At 40.6% G+C, this 18,050-nt stretch overlaps 1 long non-coding RNA gene across 1 annotated transcript; it reads left to right on the forward strand.

The window, feature by feature from the left end:
- Nucleotides 1-104: 104 nt before the first annotated feature.
- Nucleotides 105-8,502, forward strand: LOC122008001. Its single transcript, XR_006119163.1, has 2 exons — nt 105-541; nt 6,177-8,502. It is a non-coding gene; the product is annotated as an uncharacterized LOC122008001 (long non-coding RNA).
- The last annotated feature ends 9,548 nt before the right edge of the window (nt 8,503-18,050 follow it).

An 18,050-nucleotide genomic window follows, 5' to 3' on the forward strand; every position in this document is an offset into this window, starting at 1 on the left:
TAGATATATAAATATTATATTTTTATATCAAAAGATTATGAGAACCCTCATAAGAGTATCGTTTTGTTTTATTTCTCCTTCTCGGTTCCGTAGAAAGTCCGGTTTGCGTCTACTTAATTGATAGTCGCCAGTGGGGTCCATTTAAGTGGACGATGCTCGTGAGGTGGATGGGTTGGCAGACAAAGTTCTGGGGGACGACGTCGGGGACACGAAGCATCGTTGAGACTTGATAGAAGAAATAGTGACAGCGGAGTGTACGAATCCATGGGAGTGTGACGAATCTGGACGCAGAAAGCCAGGGGCGAACAAAGAAAGGTAACGAGGAGTCTTCTCCCCGTTGCCCTAATCCTTTCCCCCCTCTTCTCTTGTTCTCATCCTTTGCCTGCCGCCGGCCATCCCTTCAGCTCCGTCGAGGGTAACGCATCCTTGTTTCCAGCTCCTTTTCCGTCCTCCCTCTCTCTCAACGCCTTCTTTTCTGATTTCTATCCTCGCTCACCGCCCGCTGCGGAGCCCCTGTCTCTCATTCTATGCTTGTGCGCTGGTAACGATTCTGATGTTTTATGATTGTGAAATTGCATATGTATTTTTGGTGATAAATAAGCTGCTTAATAACCGTGGGAAGATTATAGGGTTCGGAATTATAGGTGCAATGTTGGACTAAAAGGTAAGGAATTCGATGAGACTTATTACGGACGCATTTAGGTGTCTTAGGTTGTTTAATCTTGCAATGGACGTATTTGCGAAGGAGGTTTTTTTTCCTGATCTGATTGACTTTTGACACTGCATGCGGAAATTTTATATCTGCAACTCCAAACTGATGATAATTAGTTGATTATTAACTCAATATTTTTGTAACATGATGTCGATTTGGTACCAGATATTTCCTTTGCAAAGAAAATATCCATTCTTTGAATTGTATCTTCCTCTAAGTGCATACATGGTTTAGAATTTTTAGGTCAATCCAATTTAAAGATTCTTTTTGTATAACTATTATTCTCTGGAAAAAAAATGCATATGCCTTTTCTACTCATTGCAAATTTGCATTTTGAATCATGTTCCTGTGGTACTTCTTTCCTATGTTACTTGAACTCGTGTGAGTATCCCCCATGGGTGTGGATTTAGGTGTATGACATGATTGTTTAGATTTTTATTGTACACATGATCCATAGAGTTGGCAAAAGGAATTGCGCTGGCCCTTAGTGCCCCTGCCAACCCATCCCATGGCCAACACGGAGGAGATAAATCAAGGGTGACTACTAGCCCTTGAAATAGTAACTGACGCATGAGGGAGATATTTACCTCAATTATGTCGATATTCGAATCCCAGACCTCAAGTTGGTAGCACTTCATGTGCTAGCCACTAGACCGTTCCGAGAACCACATAGTATCCATCGAGGGAGTACATGAAAAGTGCAAGTCAGATACATGCTCTTTATTATCATTAAGTTAGGAAGAGTATTTCAGAATATCAGAATCACTAACAATAGATGATGTGGTGGATATGGAAACTCACACGTGACGTGGCTCGGTCAAAGGTCTTGGTCAAAAGTCAAGCATAGGTGGAGGTCAAAGCAGATCCCTCCCGACTTGGTTCACCAGTCTCCTTTGTTTCGACCAACCCGAATCCTCTAGTTCAGGCAATTCGATTACTCCTATTCGATCTATAAACCTCTTCGACTTGACCCCTCCGAGGTGATCCACTAGACTCCTCTGTTTCGGTCAACCCAACTACTCCTACTCAGCCTACAAACCTCTCGGACCTGAATCCTCCGAGGCAGTCCACCAGACTCCTCTGATTCAGTTAACCTGACTCCTTCGACTCGGTCTAACATCTCCGACTCGACTCCTCCGAGGTGGTTCACCAGACTCCTCTAATTCGGTTAACTTGACTCGTTCGACTTGGTCTACTAACCTCTCCAACTCAACTCCTTTGAGGTGGTACACCAGACTCCTCTAATTCGGTTAACCCGACTCTTTCGACTTGTTCAACATGACTACTTCGACTTAATTTATAAAATTGCATTAGCTCGGTGAGCAGAGTCCTTCAGCTCAATCACCCTTGATTGGGACACATACCCTATGTGGCTGACCAGACTGTTTTTTTCGAAGAACGTGGGTAATGTGGCTGTTACTCCCGGAGGACATGGGCAACATAGCCGTTTCTTTCGGAAAATGTGGGTAACGTATGGGCACAACCACAATGCTATATAAAGTCGCCCGCAGGTGTGCGCAGATAATCAGCAAAACGTTTTCCACCTCTACTTTTCTCCTGCTTGAGCCTTGTGCTAACTTGAGTGTAGTAGTCACACCGAGTCCAACTTCGACACCCATTCCAATCTCTTGCTGAGTGTTTGTAGAAATTTCGTGAGACCTCCTCGCCATCGCGTCACTCACAACCCTCTCCACGACAGTTGCTCTTCGTTGACTGATCAGATCGTGATCTCAGATAAGAATAATAGACATTGAACCATTGCTGGAATTTGGTTTGAGTTTGTTTTAGGGAAGAAGAGTCCACAAATCTGGATTTGATGAATTAATCACAGAATAAGAAAAACAAGTAACTGCACTAATTGAATGCTTTTCCAAAAGGAAAAAGTATAAATCAATAACAATAATCTTGAAATTGATATAAATGATCAACATCAGTCTCAACCCATCAATCCAGAATTTCTATCATACAATATACTTGACTTCATATTGATTAAAATGTAAGCCACAAAGGTAAACCACAGTAAATATAAATTTCCAATAGTCATTTCAAGAGATACAATGTTAAAAACGCCTATTAGTTACAGAATGAATAATCAGAGAATAAGTACATTGTCAGTCATTTTAAAATATAAGATGAATAACAACCCATCAACACAGAACTTGTAGCATACAATATACTTCAATCCATATTGGTTGGAACCTAAAACAATAGGTAAACCACGCCACAAGAAATATAGAAAACCAACAAGTCGGTATGCATTAATGCAAAGAAAATAATAGCACAGACCATCAAATAGTAAAATTTGGCATAAAGAGTACCTCAAAGCACATTTCCCTTTCTACCCCTTGGCCCAATTCGATGTAGTTTCTAAGTACCACTCACCTGCAAATATATGGCAAAAGATAATGGAAGTAGCGATAGGTGCTGAAAAGGATTATAGCTATATGATATATGCATGAGTGATAAGATGATAAGAAAAACAGCAAGCACAACATTCTTAGTATGCCATTAGTTGGTCATCAGGTCATGAGCATAATGAAACTAACTTTAAGGGTGACACCAAAGGTCCAATTGTGCATGGGTACAACTACCTACTGACTGGGCCACTCTTAGGGGGTGTTTGGTTAGAGGTTATAGTTGATAACCTTGGTAGGTTATCTACAAAAATTTTGTTTGGTTTAGATAATGAGCGATTTCCGCCATGTTAACAATTTGGGAATACAATTCGGAATCAGAAAACTTCGGAAGCCTATGGTTTTTCACGATTCCGAAGTTATCAATTTTTTTTTCCCAAAATTAACCTTCGCAATCACAAACATAACATTTTCCCCCGCAACCACATCACCGACGTTTTGGCAACCTTCCTGCGAGACATGGCCTCCCGGAGTTCATCTTCTAGACCACTGACACCTATGGACTCATGGCTTCTCTCCACATTGCAACATCACGACTTTGACGAGGGATAAATTGGCAGGGTTCGCATTGGGCCTAGCAGAGGGCAACCGTCTCTTCTTGTGAGTGGTCCGGCCGGGCCTGGTGGAAGGGGGCATCGAGGCACTGCTTGAGGGTTGGTCGAGGAAACTAAAGGGCAGAGCTTGTTGATGAGGTGGTGCCATCAAGGGAAGGTTCTGTGCCACTGGGCCACCGGCGTGTTCCTGACGCACTGTGGCTGGAACTCGGTGACGGAGAGCGTGGCTCGTGGCATTCTGGTGATCTGCTCGTTGTGTTCGTAGACCAATACACCAACTGCTAGTATGCTTGCCAACATTGGGGATTCGGCATGGAGATCGAGGAGGAAGTAAGGAGGCAACAAGTGAGGAAGGTTGTCTGGGAAGCACTGAAAGGTAGGGGTGATCGCGGATCGGGTTGGTTCGATTATTAGGATAAAAAATTATCCGGCCCTACTAGATTAGATAATACAATATCAGGACCTACGTCCGGTCTATATCCGGTGGTTATTATGTATCAAATATCTAACGGGTTGTAAGTTATTTGGATATCCGATCCTATATCCAATAAAATATAAATTATAAATATAAAACAACAAAAAATAAAATATTTTTAAAATGATAATAGACATTATTCATTACACATTGTAGCAGCTGCTCGCTAGTAGCTACTGCAACGTGTAGCAACTTATCGGCAGTAACTACTACAACGTGTAACAACTTATCGACAGTAGTTGCTACAAGTAGGGGTGATCGCGGATCGGATTGGTTCGGTTATTGGGATAAAAAACTATCCGATCCTATTAGATCGAATAATGCAATATCAGGACCCTACATCCGGCCTGATATCCGGCGGATTTTTTTTCGGTTCGGTTCAGATCGGTATAAGCGGGTTGGTCGATTTGGCGAGGGGGGATGAGGAAGAAGGCGATGGATCAGAATGGAAGGAGAAGGCACGACGAGCCACGACAAAAGATTGAATTTCAGTTAAAGGGTAAATTCGTAAATGTCAAGCTAGGTTCTTGCATAACCTAAGTTGAACCAAACAATATTAAGATTATGTTTTATTCCCCGTAACCTTAGTTATGTGATTACCCGATAATCACATAACCAAGGTCATGCCCAATAACTTGAACCAAACACACTCTTAAGATACTTTATATATATATATATATATATATATAGAGAGAGAGAGAGAGAGAGAGAGAGAGATGATAGCCTGCACATTATTGTTTTGCACACTCATGAGCAATCCTCACGGCGCTCGGATGCACTCGCGGGTGCCCTGATTCACTTTTGAGAATCGGGACTGTGAATCAGGGCGCTCGGACTTGTGAAGGTCGCCAATGAGTGTGTAGGGTAAGGGTGTGCATGCTATATATATAATATTTTAAATTAATTTAATCTAAAATATTAAAATAACTAATAATAAATATAGAAATAAACATAAAATATTATATATAATTATATAGGTTTTTTTTTTTGGAATTTTTCAAAATTTAAAATGAATGTTTAGATATTTTATGAGGATAAATAGGTTAGGCTTTAGAAAAGTCTGGATGGGAGTTGATTAAATATAAAACCTAAGTTTTGATTTCTCTTGTTTCTCTTAAACCTTTGTACTTGGTGCATGATTTATGTTATAATTGTGGTCGTATATATTGCTTATCTTGACTCTACTATTGATTGATTCCTGAGATTGATACTTATTTTGTTTGCTCTTATGTTTTGTCCATTGGATATCCATGCAATCTCATTATTCTTCATGTTTGATTGTTATATACATATGATACTAACATACCATAGTGTAAGATGTTGAGTATCCTACTAGATCCTTTGTTGGTGCTTTGAGCTTGTGCTTATGGTTAGAACAATCATATCATAGTATAGGATGATGGGTAGTTCTTCCTTGACTTCTATAGATCTTTGATCTTAATGCATGATTTTCTTTTATTTATGTTGCTTAGGTAGCAATTATTGCTTATCTTGACTTCATTCTTATTTGTCCTTGAGTTTGATATTTACATGCTTAAACTTAAATGTGTTCTACTTGATATCTGTTGGTGTAGATTGTACTAATAATCAAACTCAGATTTTTGATGTATGGCAAAGGTTAAAGTTAGCTTATGTTGTAATCTAATTCTTTTACCAAGTGTGCAAGATATGAACTTGATGGGTCATAGGATTGAAACACCAAGCTGAAGTCTAGCTAGGTTGATAGCTGGCATGAACTCTAGATTGGTTAAGATTTGGCAAGAGGAAGGCCAATTGGGTTTACAACTCACTAAAGTCCAGATTGGTTGAGATCTGGCAAGAAGTCTTGGTAGGTCAAGAGACCTGGTCTGTGATTGGTAAGTGGAGGTAAGCAGCTGGAGGAGAGATCCGGTAAGGGCGCGTTTTTGGTTGAGGGAATAGTAGACGTCAATACGACCTAAGATTTTAGTAAAACTCAAAGTTAGAATCGGACAGTTACTCATTTTCATATTATTGCTTGTTATGTTAACTTTATGATATAGGAAAGCAAAAGGCTGAAAAAAGGGTTCCAAGTGCCCGGACTTGGTCCAAGCACCCGAAGGTCCGGGCGTCCAGCGGTGGTACAAGTGCTCGGGTAAGGAGGCGAAGCTGAGGTGGTGCACATTGGTTGGTCGACACATGACGGGTCCATGCGCTCGAACTTGTCAGGGTGCCCAAAGATGGATGAAACTCTCAAAGATAAGAGTTTCGCTGAGGAATTGCCACGTCAGCAATCCAAGCGCCCGGGGGTGATTCAGGCGCCCGAAGTTGGCTATAAAAGAAGCTTTGAACAACAACCTCGGAACATCATTCACTCCGACTTTCATACTCGTGTGCTGCTTCGAGAAGATTCAGACGACACCGAAAGGCTACTCCGACAATCGACACTCAATTGTTCCTCTACTTCCTTTTTGTTGTAGTAACATTTACTTTATAGTTCTTGTCCTCAAATTCTATAAATCTTTGCGAACTGATAGTGATTGTCCCACAAAAATACTCATCAAATGCGGACTTTAGAGTAGGAATCATCGAAGACTCCAAACCGAGTAAAAATTATTTATGTTTTTTTGTTCTTTTTCCCTTCTCTTTTTCGCAGCGTTTGTTTTAATTCATAATTGAAAAAGCGACGAATGCTACCCCAATCCCTCCCCCCTCCTCCTCTAGCGTCTTTTTAATCCTAGTCTCGTTGTTATCCATGTTACTTAGTATCATGTGTACCTGTTATTTTTATATACATTATATATATCCTGTCGATTATATCTCCCACATGTGGTAGGGTGAGTACCCCCATTTGTGGTAGAGCGAGTCATTAGCGATTATTGGTATATTCTATCGGTCATTATCTTCCATTCATGGTTGAGAGAGAGTTGTCAGCGACCATTGTTATATCCGGTTGACTATTGTCTCCCCTTCGTTGTTGAGAGAGTCGTCACCGACACCATTGTTATATCCCGTCGATCATTACCTCCCATTCGTGATTGAGAAGTTATGGTATATTCTGTCGATCATTGTCTCTCATTCGTTGTTGAGAGAGTCGTTAGCGATCATGATACATTTGATTGCCCACAAGATTGTACGTGGTAGCGAGTTCACTTGCAGTCCATAGCTAGATAGATGCGTATATACATTGTCCGTCTACGAGATTGTACGTGGTAGCGAGTTCGCCAGCAAACAGTGGTCACCTATATGTCCTGTCTGCCCACGAGATTGTACGAGGTAGCGAGTTCGCCCATAGAAGTGACTATTATATGCCGATTTTGTATTTGTTCATGCAAGTTTTAGATGTATTATATGTACTCCCGATTTATTATTATATCTAGTTGACCAGGTTAATAGAGAGTTAAATTATTGTTTATGTTTTTGTTAGCAGATGATCATATTGGTGCTCTTACTTTTGTAGTAAATATTATTACCTGAGAATATTTCTTTTATCTCCTTATACGTAGTATCATGCACTATCCGTTTTATACTCATTAAGTATTTTATACTCACTACCCCATACTTTTCTTTGACTTCTTGGTTAATAGATAGAGGATAGGTTATTTCAACTATCCTAGTGTCGCTTAGAGAAGTACTTGTCTGTCGCACTCGACTTTGAGTTATCGAGTTTCATTTTTATGTTGTTGTGATTCAATTGCTTTTCATTGTGTATCGACTCTTTGTGTTTTGGTGGAATTGTAATAATCTTTATCTTGTTTAGTTTTATTATGTTCACATGTTCATGCATGCATACACGTACTATCATTTAAAAAAAAAACTTAGTGATTTTTATATCGCATTAGTGTTTGTGTTGACTTTAAATGATTTAGTATCAGTTATTTTTTATATTATTACTAGGGGTACCGTCCGGTTTGACGGATAAATATACCCTCGGAGTGTGATAGCCTTACCTCCCATAGCATAACCATTAGATTTTAATTTGCTCGTTCCCGTGTCTGACAGACTATAACAGCATGGGACCATATATATATAGCTGAAGCTTCAAATAATCATTTGTAACACCATGCCAATAAGTATATTATTGTGACTATAACGAACTTGCTCAAAATTGGCCATTCAATATCATAGCAGAAAAGTTAATTTGAGTAAACTTGAAGGTGTAAGGGGTAGAGGGAGCAGAAAGTAAAGTTTAGTTAATGAAATAAGAAGTGTTTTGATTGCTCTACATATTATTGGTGATATATTTGGTTTGGCATGATGATTGTTGGTAGACTAAATTGACTATGGGGTGGTTTTGTTAAGGACTTTGTTTAGCCACAACTTCTAGGAAACTTTTTGTTTGTTATGATGGAGAAAGCAATTAACAGGATATCCATATGTTGCAATATATGTTCAAGAAAAATGGAGCTGGATGGAAGAAAGAAATAACTGGATAGGGCTATAACTGGAACACAAGAAATCATTGAAGACAAATGGGAGGAGAGATTAGTTACACAGCCATCAACCTAGGGTTTTACTCTAAATGAGTTGAACAAGATCAGTTTAAACATTGTGTTTAGTTATTGAAGGATATAATAGTCTGCTTGGCATCAGATATTACTTGCTGTGATCTAAATATCTAATTGCAATGGTCTTCTAAGTACACATGTTGAATTGTTCAATGTATTATTGTTTTTATCTTGAATAATTGTTAATCGTGAATTTGTTTGTTATTATGCATGTCACAATTATTATCTCTGTTTGCAAATTAAATTATCTTTACTTTGTCAACTTAAACACTTTATTTAGAGTTTTATATCTGCATTCATGTAAACCCATGAATATTCCTCTGTAAGCTGCACCGTCCTGTCTGCTGGATATTTTATATTTATACTGTAATTGTGATTCTGCTCATGAAACTTAGTCCAACATCCATTTTGTTTCTAGTTTCTAGAGCTACTGAGGATGGAAGACACCAAATCTGTTGGTAAAAGACGGGAGGAAATGGAAACTGACGTCTTGGTGAAGAAATTTAAGGAGTTAAATATGATCCAACTTCAGTTTCTTTGGTCTGTCGATCCTGGCGTTTGGCTTATTCAGATGCATTCATATGGAACACCCTTGATCTAGGGTTTTTGAAATCCAACTTTATCCAGATGAGTGCATTGCCTTTATTTGGGTGGATGCGAGGTCTGATCGGAGGTTGAATGGCGCATTTAAAATTGTAAAATTCTGGAAAAAATGCATCTAATTTTCAAATTTCTCAAAGAATTTATTTATTTTTCATTTTACCACTAGTGTTATATTTAAATTGTAGTAAAAAGATGATTATAATCATCCTAAGTGTCCTAAGTGTCTTTCACAGCCCATCTTTAAATTGTGTGGGCAGGTTCCTCTCTTCTGATGTCAATTCTTGAGATTGCTCTATGTTTTTGGTTGGAAGCTTTTCAAAATATCTACGTTGCTAGCTACTTGCTGTTGTAATAAAACAATATTACCAACCGTGTGCTTTTATCTCGTATGGGTCACACGAAGTCCTCCATTCAACAACAGAACACAATTCTTCTCGCGTCGTTATTTGAACTCTTTAGATTTTATTTTTCCATGTTTTGTGGTTCGAATAAATTTTTAGCAAAAAAGTAGCTGCGATCACTGGCAGTTTATAATCAATCCTTCCTGAGAAAAATTAAGATCAAATGAGAAAGGAACTCGTAGATATCTTCGCTGGCAGATCTAGGTCGAGTTTTTTTAGGGAAAACTCAGCCACACACACACACAAAGAACATTGGAAAATCAGAATTCTGAAACGAACAGCAGAAAGTTGCAAATTCAAAAAGAGGAGAAATCAGAGGAGGGCGACTCACAGATCAATCGCTTCCAAGAATCGACTTTGGTAAATGAGTTGATCAGACAGGAGGGAAGGGGGGCTTGAGATGGGGTTCCTCCACGTCGTATTGATTGGGGGCGCTGGTGAGCATGAGAGGGCGGTCCTTGGACTCCTCGGGCTCGTCGGGCTCGTCGCCGTCGTCGTCCTCGAAGGTGCTAAGGGTGATGCAAGAGCAGCTCTCGAGGGAGGCGAAGAAGGCGGACACCACGCTCGCTCCCACCCAGCCAGCCACCCCTTCCACGCCCCCGTACGACGTCATCGCCTGCTCCGAGTTGCCGTCCGTCGCCATCTGATCGCGGATATCGAGGCGTCTCCGCTTCGATTTGGCGACGGGAAGTGAAGAAAAGGAAGAGAAGGCCGAGAATAGCAGCAAAAACGTTGAAAAGGGAGAAAACTGAAAAGTGGCAGCGAATACCGCAAAAGTAGCCTCTTGCAAATGAGGACGATATCTAAATCAGGTATTGCGATCCCTCAGGAAATTTTTTTTATAAGTTTGACATTAGATATTTAGTTTATTAATTTCGGATCATTAATTCGATTTTACAAAACAATTTCACCTGCCATTAATATAAATACGGAAGTAGATAATCTATTAATCTAATATTCTTAAATCCACTATCTGTGTATAAAAAAAATTATCTATTAATTTGTCAAATTTAAAACTAGGTCATTAAAAAAATTATTCATTAATTCATCAAAATTGAGATTCGATTATGCTTGAGAAATTGAGAAGGTGTCTTATTGCTAAATCATTGTGTGACAAAAATTTCATTTTAATTTTTAATTTTCGATCCTCTGGAATTTGAAGAATGTAATACTAATCATCTTTGTTATTTTTTTCCATCATTGAAAATGTCTTATTATATTTGAGAACAGATAATTAGATAGATAAATAAAAACTACAGACTATTTCTTATAAACTCAAAATTACAAGTAAATATATCCCAAACTGAACGGTCGCAATTAGTTGAAGCCTAATGAATAAGAAATCACAAATGAGGTTTGACTTGTATTTTGATGTATGTATCAAATGAGAAGGGCCTTGAGAGTGCACAGCTCCCAAATTTGGTTGATACGGCAAAAATAAATAAATAAAGAAATCAGATCAGATGGCTAACTCAAAGAAAACTGAGATGATTTATTAAAGAAAATCAACATTCATAAAATTGAAATTTGCAAGCTAAGGAATCCAGATATTTGAAGCCTAATTTATACGCAGATGTACCTTGATTTCATCACTATTTGTAGGTAAAGGTAGAAAGATTGTATCAAAGGGTAGCCAAAATTTAAAATTATCTAAGGCTCATCGAAGAATATAATTAATATAATTAATTAATTAATTAAAAATATAAAATAAATTAAAAAATATATATGAATAATAATTTTCTAAAAAAAAGGAAGAAATCATTTAATATTAATACATCCAAAAGTATGAAAAAAATATTCTTAAAGTTATACTTTTTATTTTTTAAAATCAAATTTATTAATCAGTATATCGTTATCAATTTTTCAATCAACTATAGTTTAATATAGATATTTATTAAAATCTCATTGAATTGTTTTAACAAGTTTTATAACTAAAAATGTTTACGGAAAGAGTTAAAACTAGATGAATCAACTTGCCAATTAAATAAATATATTAAATTCATATATAAATAAATGATATTGTTATATGTATATACTATAACAAATGAGAAAAAAAAATCACTTGTCAATTAAATTATAAATTCTTGACTATTAACCTATCGACTTGACTCTTGATCCGACCTTACCATGTGTAAGATTCAATATTTGCATATCAGCTACCATATTCGCAATTTCAAATTTTTTTTTTTTGAATGGAATTCAGCGTGATATTTAAGAGATGCATTAATGAGATTTCAAATGTAAATCAATTTTGAAAATAATAACTAAATGGATGCCTTGTTTTAATTGCTTAATTAATGATAGTTGAAGTCAATGAGAGAAATATTATATATAATATGCATATGAATAATTTTTCAAGAAAGTAATTTGTAATTCATTTCAAGAGTCACACATATTACTAATATCATCATATTCTTTTATAGTACAATGTGATAAACCTCACCTCTAGGTCCCTCCAGAACTGACACATGAGATTTGGAAGGAAAATAAATCACAGGAAACTTTATTCAATATAATGATCCTTTACATGAGGAGATCAAATGACAGTGCATTTCACACACGAGAATCCACATTCTATCCATTCTATTTATTTGTTAATTGCCCCTAATCAAATTAATTAAATTCTGTATGAGGTTGAAAATTAAATTATTAAAAGAAATTTAATCTTGATGCGTGAATAAAATTAAATCATGCTAGACAAAAAATTTTGATTAAGTAGAATGATTTTTAAACGCTAATTAATTAGTGGATCAAAAATTTATTTAAATCTAATGATGGACGTACGAGGGAATGAAATACAATGAGGACAAGGATTTGCTACGCAATAGCCTCAGCCATGGGGCTGGAGCCCACCCTAATCTAAGGGTGGCTCTGCCCCTGATTATATTCTCATATCTTAGTTATCTATACTAATGGTTAATAGTTATCCATAACTTAACTCCTCCGTGATGACGAATTGTCGAGGGAATGATTTGGGCGTTTCAAAATGCTCTAATACCAAAATTTAATTGCTTCTTGTTGAAGTTGGATGTTGCTTGGTCGAAGTTGGATGTTGAGTTTTAAGCGATTCCAATAAAGCTTCTTCGGTGTTTTTAATTATGAATAATAATTATGAACCGGGACTAATGAACAGTTCCCAATGTAAGTTTATTTGGATGAATCTAGGCACTCTAGAATATTTTTTTCTCAGTTTTTTTGTCTCACCAGGGACCTCACTTATTAAGAAGCCTCAGGAATCTTAAGCCTTATGTTTTCACCCTTACCCAGCAAAGTTAAACTTATTCAGCAAAGTTAGAACTTACAGTGAGCTTCCAGCTCTTGCTGCCCAACTTAGAGCTAGCATAGGTTTTACAAGTGTGAAAAACCACAGCAATTCTGTTTTCTTTAAATAGTTATCGTTCTATAAAAATGTATACTTGATAAGGATTGAGGATTTTTGACATAAGTTGAGAAAAACAGAACTGTTCCGTTGGCTTAGAAAATTCTTAAGCTTCCATTCTTACAAATTAGAAAATTATAGATTAATTATTGCAAACTGAAAGCTAGGAAATTGCAGTAAAATGTGAGAAATTAAAGACTTAAAAAAGCGTACAGACTGCTTATGTTACAAGTACTTAAAAATTCCCTCCCCCATCTCATGCGTGTGTAGAGTGATAACCTGCACACCTCCTGTGGGCACCCCGCGTGGTCGACTGAGGCCAGGAGCATATTCATGAATTAAAGGTGGACTAGATTCATCCTGAGTTGGTTGAGTAAGCCAAGGACGCTATAGAAGATGTCTGGAAGGCCTTGTTGCTAACACTAACGTTAAAGAACGTGCTGCTAATGATGAGGTAGAAGTAGTTGGTCCACAAGTGTGACACGAGGCCGTGCTCGAGCATCTCACATAGGACCTCAATCCACAGTTGCTCATCTCCGACGTTGATGTAAGGGTACGTGCACATGGAGGACACGTCCATCCGGTTGTGATAACTGAGAGCAGTCATATCGACAACTACGTCTCCAGAGACGAGGGCCTGGCCACAAGAGAGTGGTTGTAGTTATGAGCGGCAATAGGGAAAGGACATATAGACGAATAAGCGAGGCAGCGGAGGAAGACTATATCAAGAGGACGGACAGAGAAAGACGGACATAATTAATTAATTATGGATGTCGATCCACGGAATAAATTCATGCATTCAATATGTATTTTTTTATTTATGTAATAAAATTAGTATATGATTCAGATTTTAGACCGTCCATAGATATTTTTTTCAAGAGTGATTTGAAAGGAGATTAAGTGTTGTAAAAAAAAATAGAATATCATTTTTAATGGATTTGGTGAAGAAAAAATAAAATGATTTTATGAATTTTGTTAGCATAATTTATTTTGTGACTTGGCTTGATTTGATGATATTTAATGAGGAACTCTTGCAAATGGAAATGAATCATAGGTCAGGCTGGCCTACAGTAAATTCCAACCCTTACTCTTGGGCCTCTAGACTTCTTAATCTCCCAACTCCTGACTCCCAGACCCCCGACTTCTTAATCTCCCAACTCCTGACTCTCTGGCCCCCCACTTCTTAATCTCCCAGCTCCCGACTTTTAGGCCTCCCGATCTCTCGGCTCCTTAGCCTTCCGGCCTCGGACTCTTGGCTCTCCCAGCTCCTCAGCCTCCCGACTCTCGGCTTTTGGGTCACTGCCCTCTTGACTTCTCGCCCTCTTAGCGACACGACACAAAACTATTTCAGGAAAAGAATAAATTATCACACAAATCTTCGATTATTTCAAGAAAAGGATAATTGTCACACAAATCTAGGATTATTTCAAGGAAAAAGTAACGACTTGAACAAGTCTTGCATTATTTAAGGAATTAAATAATGATAGTATAGACAAAGAAATAGTAGAAAAGAATCGGTTGTCTCCTTATAAAAGGTAATCCTCTATGGTATCTAGATGCATACGTACATCAAAACCCTAATAATCATCTTTATCCATTAACTTGAGTGTCGGAGTAATTGTGCCCGGAAACCCCTTGGTCGTTATTTTAATCCTCTTCTTTTTATTATTTTCGTCTAGGCTCCTAACCACATCTTTATCCTCATTGTTACCTACGATTGGCAATTAAATTTGTAAGAAAGTCAACTCACTAGTGATTCACTTGTTGACCTTCACCGGTAGGATAAAATTGGTATTATCTTTGGGAAAACTAAGTTAAGATATGAATCAGAACGTGAAGATGGTGTTGGACCCCATGGTTGTTTTGATGTGATCAATTAAGTTAGGTTAGGTCTTGTTTGTTATTGATCCATATGTCTAAGTGTGCAGGAGTTTAGGAGCGCAGGAAGTCGAGCGGAAGACGCAGCTAGCGAGAAGGATGACACGGGAAGAGAGCCGACGGGCTCGATACGTCCGAAGGACGAAAGAGCTGCGGAAGAGTACACCGGTGGACGAGAAGAACGTGCGCGACGTTCGAGGCACGAGAAGCCAGGGCGGAAGCCTGCTCGAGGAGAAGACTAGAAATTGAGTTCGGATGAGCCCTATTTCGGTTGGCCGCAATCACCCAAGTAATCGGGACTTCGGAAGCTAAAGTGAAAATGCAGAAATAATGCTGGAAAAGCAGCTGGAGACACCCTCAACAATCATTCGAGGTGTCTCTGCCCTCATCAGATTGAGGGCGCTCTCAACAACATTAAAGGCACCCTCAACAACATTGAGGGCGCCCTCAATGCCCTTGAGAGCGCCCTCGACTTGGCCAAATTGGTCGTTAGCAAGCGAATAAAATTTTATCCGCTTATCTCTTTGGAGGCGCCCTCAACCCCTTTGAAGGCGCCCTCAACACTCGAGATAGAATTTCTCGGAGCTATATAATGGCTCCTGGAGCTAGGAAATAATCAATCAGCTCTTGTATTCAATTCCTAGTAACATTTTAGCTTTCTTAGTGTGTAAAAGCCTAAAAGGCTTCTCCGCCTTCAGAGAAGGAGATTGTTTCTGAGCTTTTCAACCACCTTAGATTAACAACCACCTAAATTGTAACTGATCCGGCGGTGAGAATGGGGGACCCACTTCCTGAAGGGTCCCAGCCTGAGAACAGATGGAGGGCTGACTAAGCGGGTAAGGACCGCGTCGAGCAGTTGAGCAGGTCCAAGCGGAGCCAGATATAACCCAGTCATAGGCTTGGGTTTCCGACGCCAAGGCGGGTGTCTGCCCGGCTGGAACCGAAGGGCCGAGCGGGTGTCTGCCCGGCTGGAACCAAAGGGCCGAGCGGGTGGTCCGTTCGGCCAGGATAAGGGCGAGGATACAAAGGTTAGCCGAACGGCCTATTCGTTCGGCTCGGGATATGGGATGTCAGCAAAGGCATGCCTAATGATTATGCCGTACACAAGATTTCACGATAGATGATCTAGCCGTCACATCATGGAGAGGTTGATACAGTAGCGGTATGGCCTTATGGATGCCCTTCTGACAGACCCATACCTGGGCATGGTCGAAAGCAGGTGATTGCTTTGATTGGCGTGCCCAGGCTCCTTCGAGAGGTCTATATAAGGCCTCCACTTCTTCAACCGGAGGTACACGAGTCTTCTGTTTCTAAGCCACCTCTTTGTTATTCCTCGCCTGACTTGAGCGTCGGAGGGCCGTCGCCGGGACACCCTCCCCCCGGCTCGGTTTTGTTGCAGGTTCTCCGGAGCACCCGAGGATCCAGCAGGGAGCGCCACGTCCCCAACGTTCGTTGACCACTGATTCGGACAGGATCAATTTGGCGCCGTCTGTGGGAACGCACCTGCATCTGAGCAGAGGCAATGGACGAGGCTGGAAGAATACATACCGTGGCACTCTCACAAGAAGAGTTGGACGCTCTGGTCGAGATAAGGGCCGCCAAACTTGTGGAGCAAAAACAGAAAGAGGCAGCCGAGCGGCTGGAGCAACAAGCAACATCTGCGTCGGGTGGCCGAGCGGAAGCACCTCAAGCCACCGTTGCGTTCCATCGGGCCTTATTCCGCACCCCTGAAGCCGTACCAGCTCGGAAAGATAGAGGATCTTCTTCCGACGAAATGCCTAGGCGAGACGCCAGAAAGGGGAAAGCTCCCCGAGCGGACTCATCTCCCGAGCGGATCAATCGCCAATTTTCGGAGGTTATTCTACGAGACCCTCTGCCCAAGCACTACGTGCCTCCGACGATCGGCGAGTACAATGGAACAACTGACCCGGATGATCATCTGGGTAAGTTTGATAACACAGCCACGCTCCATCAATACACCGATGGAGTAAAGTGCCGAGTCTTTCTTACCACTCTCTCGGGATCGGCTCAACGGTGGTTTCGGAGGCTGCCGGACGGATCCATCACAAGCTTCAAGGACTTCCGAACGGCCTTCCTCCACCACTTCGCCAGCAGTCGGCGTTATCAAAAAACAAGCGTAAGTCTGTTCGCCATCAAGCAAGAGGCCCGGGAATCGCTTCGAGCTTACATCCAGCGATTCAACCAAGTGGCGATGGACATTCCAACGGCCACTTCGGAAACCATGATGAATGCCTTCACACAAGGCCTAGTGGATGGAGATTTCTTCCGATCGCTCATCCGAAAGCCGCCCCGAGATTATGATCACATGCTACATCGGGCCAACGAGTACATTAACGTGGAAGAAGCGCAAGCCGCCCGGAAAAAGGAAACTCCAACCGAGCGGGCACCTATTCAGGCCGAACGGAAACAGCACGCCGCTCATCAACCGCCGAGGGGACCAAGGGCCGAAGCAATTCGCTCCCCTCGTGTAAGGTCCCAAGTACAAGAAGTAGCTGCCGCTCGAAGCAAGCCAAAGAAGAAATGGACCCCTATGTTCTGCTCCTTCCACTGGACTGATACGCACAACACAAGGGATTGTCGAAGTCTTCCCTTCGTGGCTAATCCCGTTCCCAGAAAGGCCGAGCGACGGTCTCCTTCCATCGACAGGAGGCAAAGGACCCATGAAGCCGACCGGACCCGCACCGAGAGGCGACATCAACAGACGCCCGATCGGCATCGATCTCCAAGGTAGGAGAATCGCCGAGCGTCAAGAGAACGATCCCGGCCGTCCGCTCGGGAAGAGGAAAATAGAAGCAATACTTCCCGAGGCGAGATCAACGTTATTGCTGGTGGGTCGACTGGAGGAGACTCCAACCGAGCCAGAAAGGCAGGCGTCCGACAGCTACAGATCCACGCAGTCGGTTGTAGCCAAGAGCGGGCAAGTGGACCGGAAATCACTTTCGGGCCCGGAGACTTAGAAGGAGTATAAGTGCCCCACGACGACGCTCTGCTCATTAAAGCGGTAATAGCAAATTACACTATTCACCGCATATTTGTTGACACAGGGAGCTCGGTCAACATTATATTCAAGAAGGCGTTCGATCAGCTGCAAATTGATCGAGCCGAGCTGCTACCCATGACAACGCCGCTCTACGGGTTCACGGGTAA

This window comes from Zingiber officinale, chromosome 8A, assembly GCF_018446385.1.
Source record: "Zingiber officinale cultivar Zhangliang chromosome 8A, Zo_v1.1, whole genome shotgun sequence".
NCBI lineage: Eukaryota > Viridiplantae > Streptophyta > Magnoliopsida > Zingiberales > Zingiberaceae > Zingiber > Zingiber officinale.